Source organism: Vipera ursinii (assembly GCF_947247035.1).
Source record: "Vipera ursinii genome assembly, chromosome: 2".
Classification (NCBI taxonomy): domain Eukaryota; kingdom Metazoa; phylum Chordata; class Lepidosauria; order Squamata; family Viperidae; genus Vipera; species Vipera ursinii.
The window spans coordinates 241,731,531-241,741,554 of record NC_139513.1 but is presented as its reverse complement, the minus strand read 5'-3'; the positions used below and the strand labels follow the sequence as shown (position 1 = coordinate 241,741,554).

General features: G+C 38.6%; 1 long non-coding RNA gene across 2 annotated transcripts; it reads left to right on the top strand.

The window, feature by feature from the left end:
* Positions 1 to 222: 222 nt before the first annotated feature.
* Positions 223 to 9,029, top strand: LOC310635821. Of its 2 annotated transcripts, XR_014491535.1 has the most exons (6): positions 223 to 280; positions 1,799 to 1,966; positions 2,338 to 2,412; positions 4,978 to 5,094; positions 6,154 to 6,367; positions 8,108 to 9,029. It is a non-coding gene; the product is annotated as an uncharacterized lncRNA (long non-coding RNA). The 2 variants fall into 2 exon arrangements; XR_014491534.1 differs by lacking the exon at positions 1,799 to 1,966.
* The last annotated feature ends 995 nt before the right edge of the window (positions 9,030 to 10,024 follow it).

Here is a 10,024-nt window from a genome sequence, read left to right as displayed (position 1 = left end):
CTGAAACTCCACTATTATTAACTAGTTGCTTTTAAATTTTTCCGGATTGTCCTCTCATCTTTTTTTAAAGTTTGATTTCTAGGGTTTGTTTTTTTCCTCCTTTTCTTCACTTGAAGCACAGTACAACATCAACTTGTGCAATGTTCTACAGAACATTTTCAGGCCTGCTATGCTTTTAATTAGAAACTTCTTTTTGTCTTGAGTATTTAATTGCTTTATTTTCAGTGAAGATGCAAGACTACTGAATTGGTCCTTAATTAGCAGTTCCTGTTCTCTGCTGGTATGTATTTAATTTCTTCTTTGCTTTCCATAATTCACTCTCCCTCTTGCTGTCTCTCCTAAAAATTATACTGCTTCACAGCAAAGCTTCCAGAAAACAGAAACTAATTACAGAACAATTAAATGGTAATTCATCCCCAATGCTGCTCTGTGTTGACTGATCAAAAGTTGAAACTATGAGAATGAAAATTCTATTTAATTTTCAAGGCCTTTACTGAGAATGAAAGATCTTGACTATTGCACTGAGCATTATTAGAAAGCATAGCACTATATAATATTTGGGAAAAAATGTTAATTTCCTTTAACAGCTGACAATGGAAAATCTTCCTCAATAATAGTACCCAAAGCTACTATTATGTAAATAAGCTCTGTGATGTAGGTGTAAAAACTGCGGCCCAACTGCCCTTCTGGTTTTCCTCTGAGAACTAATAGAACTGGTGGGACCAAAAACATATTTATTTATTTATTTTATTTATTTATTCGGTTTATATACTGCCCTATTCCCAAAGGACTCAGGGCGGTTTACAAGGCAAAATTTAAAAACAATCCAATATAAAATTAAAATTAAATTAAATTAAGTCTAGCCACAAAAATTAAATCACAATTTAAAAACATTAAACCCCTCAGTCCAGACCAGATAGCTCAAAGAGCCAGGTTTTTAGGTCCCGGCGAAATGAACGAAGGTTGGGGGCAGTCCGGAGTTCCGTTGGCAGTTGATTCCATAGGGCAGGCACACCCACAGAGAACGCCCTCCCCCTGTGGATCACCCGTCGGCAATCCTTGACCGGTGGTACCCTGAGGAGGCCCTCCCTGTGGGAGCACACAGGACGATGGATAATTGACGCTGGCAGCAGGTGCTCCCTCAGATAATCCGGGCCCATGCCATAATATAACCACCCTGATGCATTGGAGAAAGGGGCATTTTAAGGAGCAAAATTGTGGTTTTGGCCTTGAAGATTTTTAGGGCTCCACTTCACCCCTTAGAACTCCTGACAGCCCCTCTCCAAAGCAGGGGGCACATATGATATACTTGTGATAGTGGCAAATATCTGTAGCTCGGGTATAAGATGAGGGTGGAGGTTTGTTCTCCAAGCTTGTGGGTTGGTTTCCAAATGTTTTGTTACCAGGCTAGAGAATATTTTCAGTGGAACTTAGGGGATGTCAGTGTCGGTGTTCTATTAGCCCACAGAAAAAGGCCAGAAGGGGACTTGGGCTATCAGAAGGCTGACACTGACATCCCTTAAATTCTACTGAAGATGTTACTTAGCCTGGTAACGAAACTTTTGGAAACCAACTCATAAGCTCGGAGAACAAACCTCCACCCACATGACACACTGCATAAAACCTAGGATGGTCCTCAAGCTGATAGAAATTGCTAGTCTACGACAGCAAGAAAAAGCAAGCCACTTTAGTTCTTTTCCTCACCGTGCTTGGAAATACTGTATAATTCAAATTATTAAATTAGATTTTTTTTTCAATTGTTTCAATATTTTTTTCAATTCTTAATTAATCTCATTAGAAAAAGCTTCAGAATTAGAACTGGTAGAAAAAGATTGGATGCAAGTGACTGGGGATTCTGAGGGCCACAGAATGTGAAACTGTCTAGAGCTGTTACACTGAACTTTGTGGGCAAAGAGCTCCCCAGAGGGATAGAACAGATGGGATGGGGCCCCAGCACTGAACTCTGGTAAGAGAGGACTTGGACTGGGTAAGGGGTCGCATGGAATAAGTGATGGACTTGGGGGGGAATCATTTGTTGGTACCTGGGAGGTAGTTGTGGGGACTGGTGTTAGGTTGTGACCGTGATAGGGATTGCTGTGGCTAGTGGTATGTTAGAGGCTAGGCCAGATTTGAAGAAATCTGGTGCAGCTGGTGGATACATGGTAAGTATTGAAGTAGAATCTTATGCAGGGTGAGTCTGGACAAAGTGGAACATTAAGAAATTGCCTTTTTTAAAAAAATAGGGACTGGAATGCAGATGTATGAAGGAGCACAAGGGAGACCATTACATGGGAAGAGGGATCCACACACTGACCCAGTTCCCTTCTTTTAATACAGGGACTCCTAAACTGGGCCAGAGCGGCTGAAGGTTCAGGCATCTTGGTCTCAGTCTGCTGCTGGTAAATGTCAGATGTAAGTACATAAATAAGGTATATATTTGCAAAACTGGCATTGCTAGCGAGCCAGAGCCAGAGATATACAGGCAAAATAATGATATTGTTCTCAACTCAGCCATTTTGTTTTGAACCCAAAACTAACATTAATCATTCAATTAATTTTCTCAGAATTGATGTTCTGTTTCTAATTTCTGCATGTTTAAAAGCTTATTAAAGACAAAATACCGCAGGCCTCTTTTTAAAATAAATATCGTGAACCAATATTTGAGCAGAAAAATAACAAATTAATCTGTTATTATGTGTTTCCGAAACAATTATATTCATGTCTGCATTGGAACAACTATGTAAAGAACATTGCAATGCTTTATATGGAAAGCACATGGAACATTTCCCCTTGGCTATCATTCTCTCTTGGACTAAAAATTCTTGTAATCCATCTTCTAGAAAATTGCTTAAAGAAAATCATCCCTACTTTGTCAACCGAGCTAAAGGAGGCACATTGGCATTTGGTTTTCTTCTGTTTTTCAAGAAAGGATCTGAGTATTTCATGTTGATTGCTTGATTGGCTGCAGTGGGACTCTTTAAAAATACTAAAAAAAATCAGGAATCCAGTAGAAATCAAACATACGCTATCATCAATCATGTGCCTGGGATATTAGCTGGGGTTTTTACTCAGGAAGATGCCATTAAAAGTTGAAGAAATTAATTGGTGCCATTGAACATAATGGTCTTTTCTGACACAGTTCCTCAAATGGACAGAAAAATTATGGATAAAGCAAATTCCTTATGGGATTTTTATAGAAGTCAGCTTCGTTCTGTTATTGTTTATTGTAAATGTTATTACTGTGATCTGTTGCCCCATGATGCTTTGTCTATACTGGTATGCCATTCAGCTTCTTGTAACAACTGAGAGCCTGAGTCATCAGCCAAAATAACATTTATTTTTAATTTCTATATTCCCAATGCACTCTCTAGGCATGAATCTAGTGTTTAAAATTCCATAGCCAAAAACATTATGCTTTTTATAGATCACAAGGATTTTATGCAGTTTCAAAAAATTCTTTGTTTTGAAAGCCCCGTATGTAATGCAGCTAAGTATGAACACAGAGCTACCCCAGTATAAAAAGTAAATAAGGACTCTCCCAAACTGAGTTCAATTCCCGGTGATTTCAGAGTCAGTGTGACCTAATGAGCAATGATATGCAAACAGTATGTCGTTTCTTTTGTAAGGGGGAATCTGGTGAAATAGCAACCAGGGCTTCCCAATTGGAGAGCCCTATTTTGTAAACATATCTCAGCTACTCAAGTCCACAAAGTAAACCACTGTGTATTCATTAATTCAAATAAGTAAGATTAAAAGGAAGCCAGTATGGTGCAGTGGATAGGGCATCAGGCTAGAAACTAGGAGATCATGGGATCTAGTTCCACCTTAGGCATAAATCCAGCCGGGGTGACCTTGGGCAAAGTCATTCCCTCTGCCTCCTAGGAAGGAGGCAAATAGCAAGCAACTTCTTAAAAACTTTTGTCAAGAAAACTGCAGGGACCTGTCCAGGCAGTCTTTGAAAATCGGACATGAAGGAAGTAAAAAAAAATGAGAAAAAAAGCTAATTTTGAAACACACAGAGACTTTGACGTACTTGTGTGTGGCTTCAATCCTGCCTACAATAAAGAACTTCTGTCTTAGGTCATTTCATGAATGTCTTCTGCCATATAACTTAGTTCCTGAATAAGAAGTTACGTGTCTTCAAAACAGGGATTTATTATTGGGATCTGGTATGAAGCTTTCTTCTTAGGGGGTTCAATCCCCAGTCTGGTATCCAGTCCTGGGATTTCCTTGTCATCCCTATTCAAATACTAAATAGTTGCTTAGCTTTCTTAAAAAGTAAAGGTAAAGGTTCCCCTGCACATGCATGCTAGTTGTTTCCAGCTCTAGGGGCCGGTGCTCATCTCTGTTTCAAAGCCGAAGAGCCAGAGCTTGTCCGAGGACATCTCCATGGTCATGTGGCTGGCATGACTAGATGCCAAAGGCACATGGAATGCTGTTACCTTCCCACCGTAGTGGTCCCTATTTTTCTACTTGCAATTTTACGTGCTTTCGAACTGCTAGGTTGGCAGAAGCTGGGACAAGTAGCAGGCACTCACTCTGCTATGCAGCACTTGGGATTCGACCCGCCAAACTGCCAACCTTCTGATCGACAAGCTCAGCGTCCTAACCCACTGTGCCACCGCGTCCCTTTTAGCTTTCTTAGGCTCAGCTAAAATCAACAATGTAGCTATGTCTGTGACTGTGTGGGCTAACAGTATGTTTTGCAGCATTTACCCTTTATATTTAGTTTCAGTTTGATCCTGTGCTTAATATTTCAAAGATTCCTTCCTTTCAGGAAATATATTTCTACCAATAATCTAGTCACTAGCAGAATAGGCCTCATTTTAAACAGATAAGATGTTTCTCATCTTCTGTTGTGCAATCACTGTTTTATTTTCTGCATTATACTGAGAGGTGGGAAAGCCCAAATAATGTTCTTAGCTTGTAATTCTGCCGCTAACCTTCTCTTCCCTCTAACACTATTTCCATCTCCAGCAAAGAAGAACTAAAGGAATAAATGCACAATGATCAAAACTCCTTGACCTTGTTGTGATGTCAGAACAATGATGATGTTGGCTTGCCTTTCTTCACTATCCTGGTTTTGTCTGTCAGGTATCTTGGTTTGGGAAAGGGCAGGATAAATACTATATGAATTATGGTCTGGAAATGAGACAGAGTCAACATCATGGAAGTAGGCTTTGGGTGATAGTGTAAATAATTCATAAAAAACAGCCTCGTTTATCCTCAAAGTACAGAAAACTGCCAGCATATTTGCACTCCCTTGGCTGATTTCTAACCTGCCTTTATTGCCTCTGGGTGGCATGGTGGCTCAGTGATTAAGACACTGGTCTTGTTGGCTGGAAAGCCAGCAGCCCAGATATGAGACCTGTACACCATGTGACCGGGTGAGCTCCTGTCCTTGCCCCAGCTCCTTCCAGCTTAGCAGGTCAAAAACATGCAAATGTGAGTAGATAGACACCACTCCAGTGGAAATGTAACAGCGCTCCATGATGTCATACTGGCCACATGACTGCAGAAATGTCTTTAGATAGCGCTGGCTCAATGGCTTTGAAGTGGAGATGAGCACCTCCCCTATAGTCAGCAACATCTAGCAGCGTACAATCCACAAGGACTCCTTTACCTTTTTTAAAAAAATTGCCTCTTCTCTGACTCACTGCCACATGATTCTGTCCTGATTTTATGGGTGAAGACATGATGAGCAAATGGTTGATTCCTTTCTCCATGCAACTCCTGAAAGAATGACTGGGTACAAATGTAACAATGAATAATACAGATTAAGAGGCACTGGTAGGAAAAATGATATTGCTAGGGCAGGTTTGTGCTGAGGAGGGTGCAAGATGGAAAAGACATGGCTTCTTTCTCTTGGCAATGCTTGCTGCTGTCCATCTGGCAACATGTTTTTAAAGGACTCAACTGTTTTGAATTTGGGACAGAACAATATGTAGTAGAGAAGTAATGTGGACGAAACACCTAACCCAGGGATAGGCAACCTCGGCTCTTTTATGACTCATGGACTTCAACTCCCAGAATTCCTGAGTCAGCTGACTCAGGAATTCTGGGAGTTGAAGTCCATGAGTCATAAAAGAGTCGAGGTTGCCTACCCCTGACCTAACCTTTTCTCTACCTTCTCTTTTTCTTTTTCCAAAGCAGAAAAAGATCATGGGGAAGAAGGCTATGAAAGAAGCAAATGATAGATAGGAGAAAGAATAAATGTACCCTTCGCCAGCCACTTTCACCTGACACTACTCTTCTATAACAATCTCTTGGTGATGATTTTCTTAATGGCAGCCCCATACAGCACTACTTTTTCCCAGCTGTGTAGCTGTTGCTCATCAGTCTCTTCTGCCACTTCAAAGTTATGGAGGTGATTACTTTAAATATGCAGTGAATTTAATGATCATCTACAAAGTTAAGTTATTGTAATAAGCACAAATGAAATGTTTTGAATCAAGCTTCCAGAGGTCTTGGTAATTCTTATTTTATTTTACTCCAATTGAAATTACTCCAATTGCAATTATGAATGTCAGGGCTATACTACAAAAATGTAAATCTATAGCAAAAATATTGTTTTATTAATAAAGGTTAATATTTGTATTAATACTAATTAATAATTTGTTTTTTCAAAGTATTCTAAAATAACTATCCTGCATTAAAGGTAATTCTCATTTAATGGCATATTTTCCTTTCCTAAACTTGTGTCTAGATTTATTAGAAAGACAAAATATTAATTCATTCTTAATATTAGAATTTAATTCTGACTCAACTTGATCATGTATGTATTTAGTTTGCATTACAGCATACCAGTACAAGAATAGAAGTGAAGAATTAACATTTATCAAAAGGAGAAAGAACTTTCTTGCCTTTAATAACTTTAGAGAAATAAATGAAAACTCTGACAAGGCTACAAGAAAGAAATCTCATTCTTCCCATTTTTGGTGCTGCCTTTAATATATGTAATTTTAACCATAGCAGAGTAATAATAAGAACTTGATTTCTTGCTGAATTGTTTTGAAAGATTAGGCACATGGTAATTCCTTCAGAGAAGCTTTCTGACATTTTGTGCCTTTTGATGTTTGCGCTATTATAAAGACCTGATAAGTAGATGAATGATCACGATAGATGCGCCTAATGAGAAAATGATAAGAATTTAGGCAACTGGCATGAGTTATGTGTCTCTCATCCAGAAGGTCCAATGCCCTCACTTTTATTTATCTTAATTATTAATTTCTTAATTACAAATAAAATATATTTTCTGCTCTCTTTGGCAAAGATGTCTACTTGTATTCATTCAATAACTGATCCTGCATTATTGTAATATTTACTGGATATCTCTTTTAGAAAAGTTTCCCTTTCTTGTCATCTCATATTAAAAATGTGCAACAACTATTACTTAGAAAAAGTTTCAAGAAAAGGAAAAGGGTATTTTATTATCTTATCTCATAGACAATATCTGGAAATACCTAAGTGGATGTAATAGTACATGGGAATAATCTTGAGATTTAAAAAAGGTAAAAGAGTTCCTGCGGATTTTACTCCACTAGTCATTGCTGACTACAGGAGGCAGTGCTCCTCTCTATTTCAAGGCCATTAAACCAACCCTGTCCAAAGACATTTCTGCAGTCATGTGGCTAGCATGATGTCATGGAGCACTGTTACCTTCTAACCAAAGTGGTACCTATTTATCTGCTTGCATTTGCATTCTTTTGAACTGCTAGGTTGGCAGGAGCTGGGGCAAGGACTGGAGCTCACCCCATCATGTGTGCTCAGGTCTCAAACCTGGGCTGCCAGCTTTCCAGCACACAAGCCTAGCATCTTAACTGCTTAACTGCTAAATCACCATCAATAACCTTGTGAGACAGGAGGAAAAGCCACAGACTGGACATCAAGCATATCTTGGTCCATAGAAGAAGAGAGAGTATGAGTAGCATTTCAAGAGAGACCTTCCAAAATGTTCCAGAGAGTAAAAGAAAAGAGGGGAGAAATGATTTGAGTCTTGTGAGCGGTAGTTCAGTCAAGAAGCACAACAATGAATACTGACTTTATTGTAAGGTTACCCTAAGAAATAAAAAGATTATTGATTCTTTTGAACTTTGTTTTTGGTCAGTCTCCTGAGAATACCACAAACAGCTAAGAAAACAAACAACTGGATCATTGAACAAATCAAGCCACAGTTCTCCCTCGAGGCACAAATGACTAGGCTCAAATTATCCCAGTTCAGACACATTATGTAAACTCCTAGCTCTGTGATGAAATCTACAATGATGAAAAAGTGGAACGAAAGAGAAAAGGACTACCAAAGAAAAATGGACTTAATTATATCAGCCATAGGAGCATTGCTGGAAGATCTGAAAGACCATGTTGGGGCAGATTGTCATGGAGAAAAATCTATCTATGTGGTTGCTGACACCAACTTGATGGCACAAAATCAATCACATTAAGAATCTAATTAGCTGGTTTAATTAAAAATGATCTACTCTCTTCATTGTCTTTTACTCCATTGCCCTATGCATCTATCTAAGTTTAACAGAATGTAAGTTGAAGGAATCCTCCATATCAGAGTTAGCGGGCCCATTATTAACTGTGCAATGAGTTTTTTAAAGGTTAATAATGTAGACAAAAGCTGTTAAGTTGGTGAATAAAACTATATGATTTTAGATTTCTTTAGGTTTCTTAAGTTAAACTTATAGTAAATAATCTATTTTAGGTTTAAAAACTCAATGTAATATATGTCCCACTAAAATCAATATATTTTTAGTTAAGCCATAATTTATGCACACCTTGTTGGGAGAAGTTCTGTAATGCATTATTATGGATGTCTTAAAATTGGGTGAGGAAACTGCTAATAAAACCTTGGCAATGTAGGATATCTTCTGGGTAGGTTATATTCCAGAAGAAAAAGGATTTGAGAGATGCAGGTACAGTATAAGGACAGGTCTTAAGGAGGCTCAGAATTTGGAAATATATCCCTTTGTTACAGAGATAGGGTTAAAAATAACCCTCCTTTTTAATTATGTAATAAAAGTTCATTTCTTTGTCATGTTTTGTTAATCAAGAGTCTGTGTTATTCTGTATCTTCCCAACATTTCAGCCATTTATGTCATCTTAGAAAAAAATTCTAAACTCTCAAAGGTGAGAGCAGTACAGCAGGAAATAATTCCCATAACAAGGAGGATATACTGTTGGGTTGGGGCCAAATAGCAAGGAGCATTTGTTGACAATGCAATGACTCTAACCCCACCTTCCAGCTCAAATATATTCTTCTCCTACATCTACAACATGTGGACTTAGGGTGGCGAGTTGGAAAGATGATAGCTCAATAATATCAAACAATTTCTAAGGTAATCAGGGATTTCTAGCAGCTGTGGGATTTTTTATGGAATGCACATTTTTAAAAAGGCAAAGCTTCAATCATGTCTTTATGGCTGCCATCTTGATTTTTTTGTTCACATTAGCAGACACTCCTGAAGGTTAATGTTGTCAGAAAATGAATCAATTGGCAATTATCAATAGAAAAAAAGGAATTTTAATACAGGTTCACCTACTTCTGCCGGCGTCAACTTCCCTCTGCCCTGTGCGTTCCCACAGAGAGGGACTCCTCAGGGTGCCACCGGTCAGAGAATGTAGATTGGTGGCCCCCAGGGGGAGATCTTTCTCTGTGGGCGCGCCCGATTTATGGAACCAGTTACCGGTTGAGCTCCGGACGGCGCCCGATCTTCGCTCCTTTCGCCGCAATCTGAAAACATACCTGTTCGAACAAGCCGGCCTGGCCTGAGGGTGGGATTGCTGGGGTTTTTATTATTATTTTATTGGGGGTTTTATTAATGTATTTATTGTTTTTATGGGCATGTATTTAATTACTTTTTAATTTTTGTAACTTTATGTTTTATTCTTGCCCTGTACACCGCCCTGAGTCCTTCGGGAGAAGGGCGGTATAGAAATATTAATAAATTAAATTAAATTAAATTAAATTATAAATATCCAGTTAATATTAACCTACCATAGCCCTAAAATTACTTCTGAT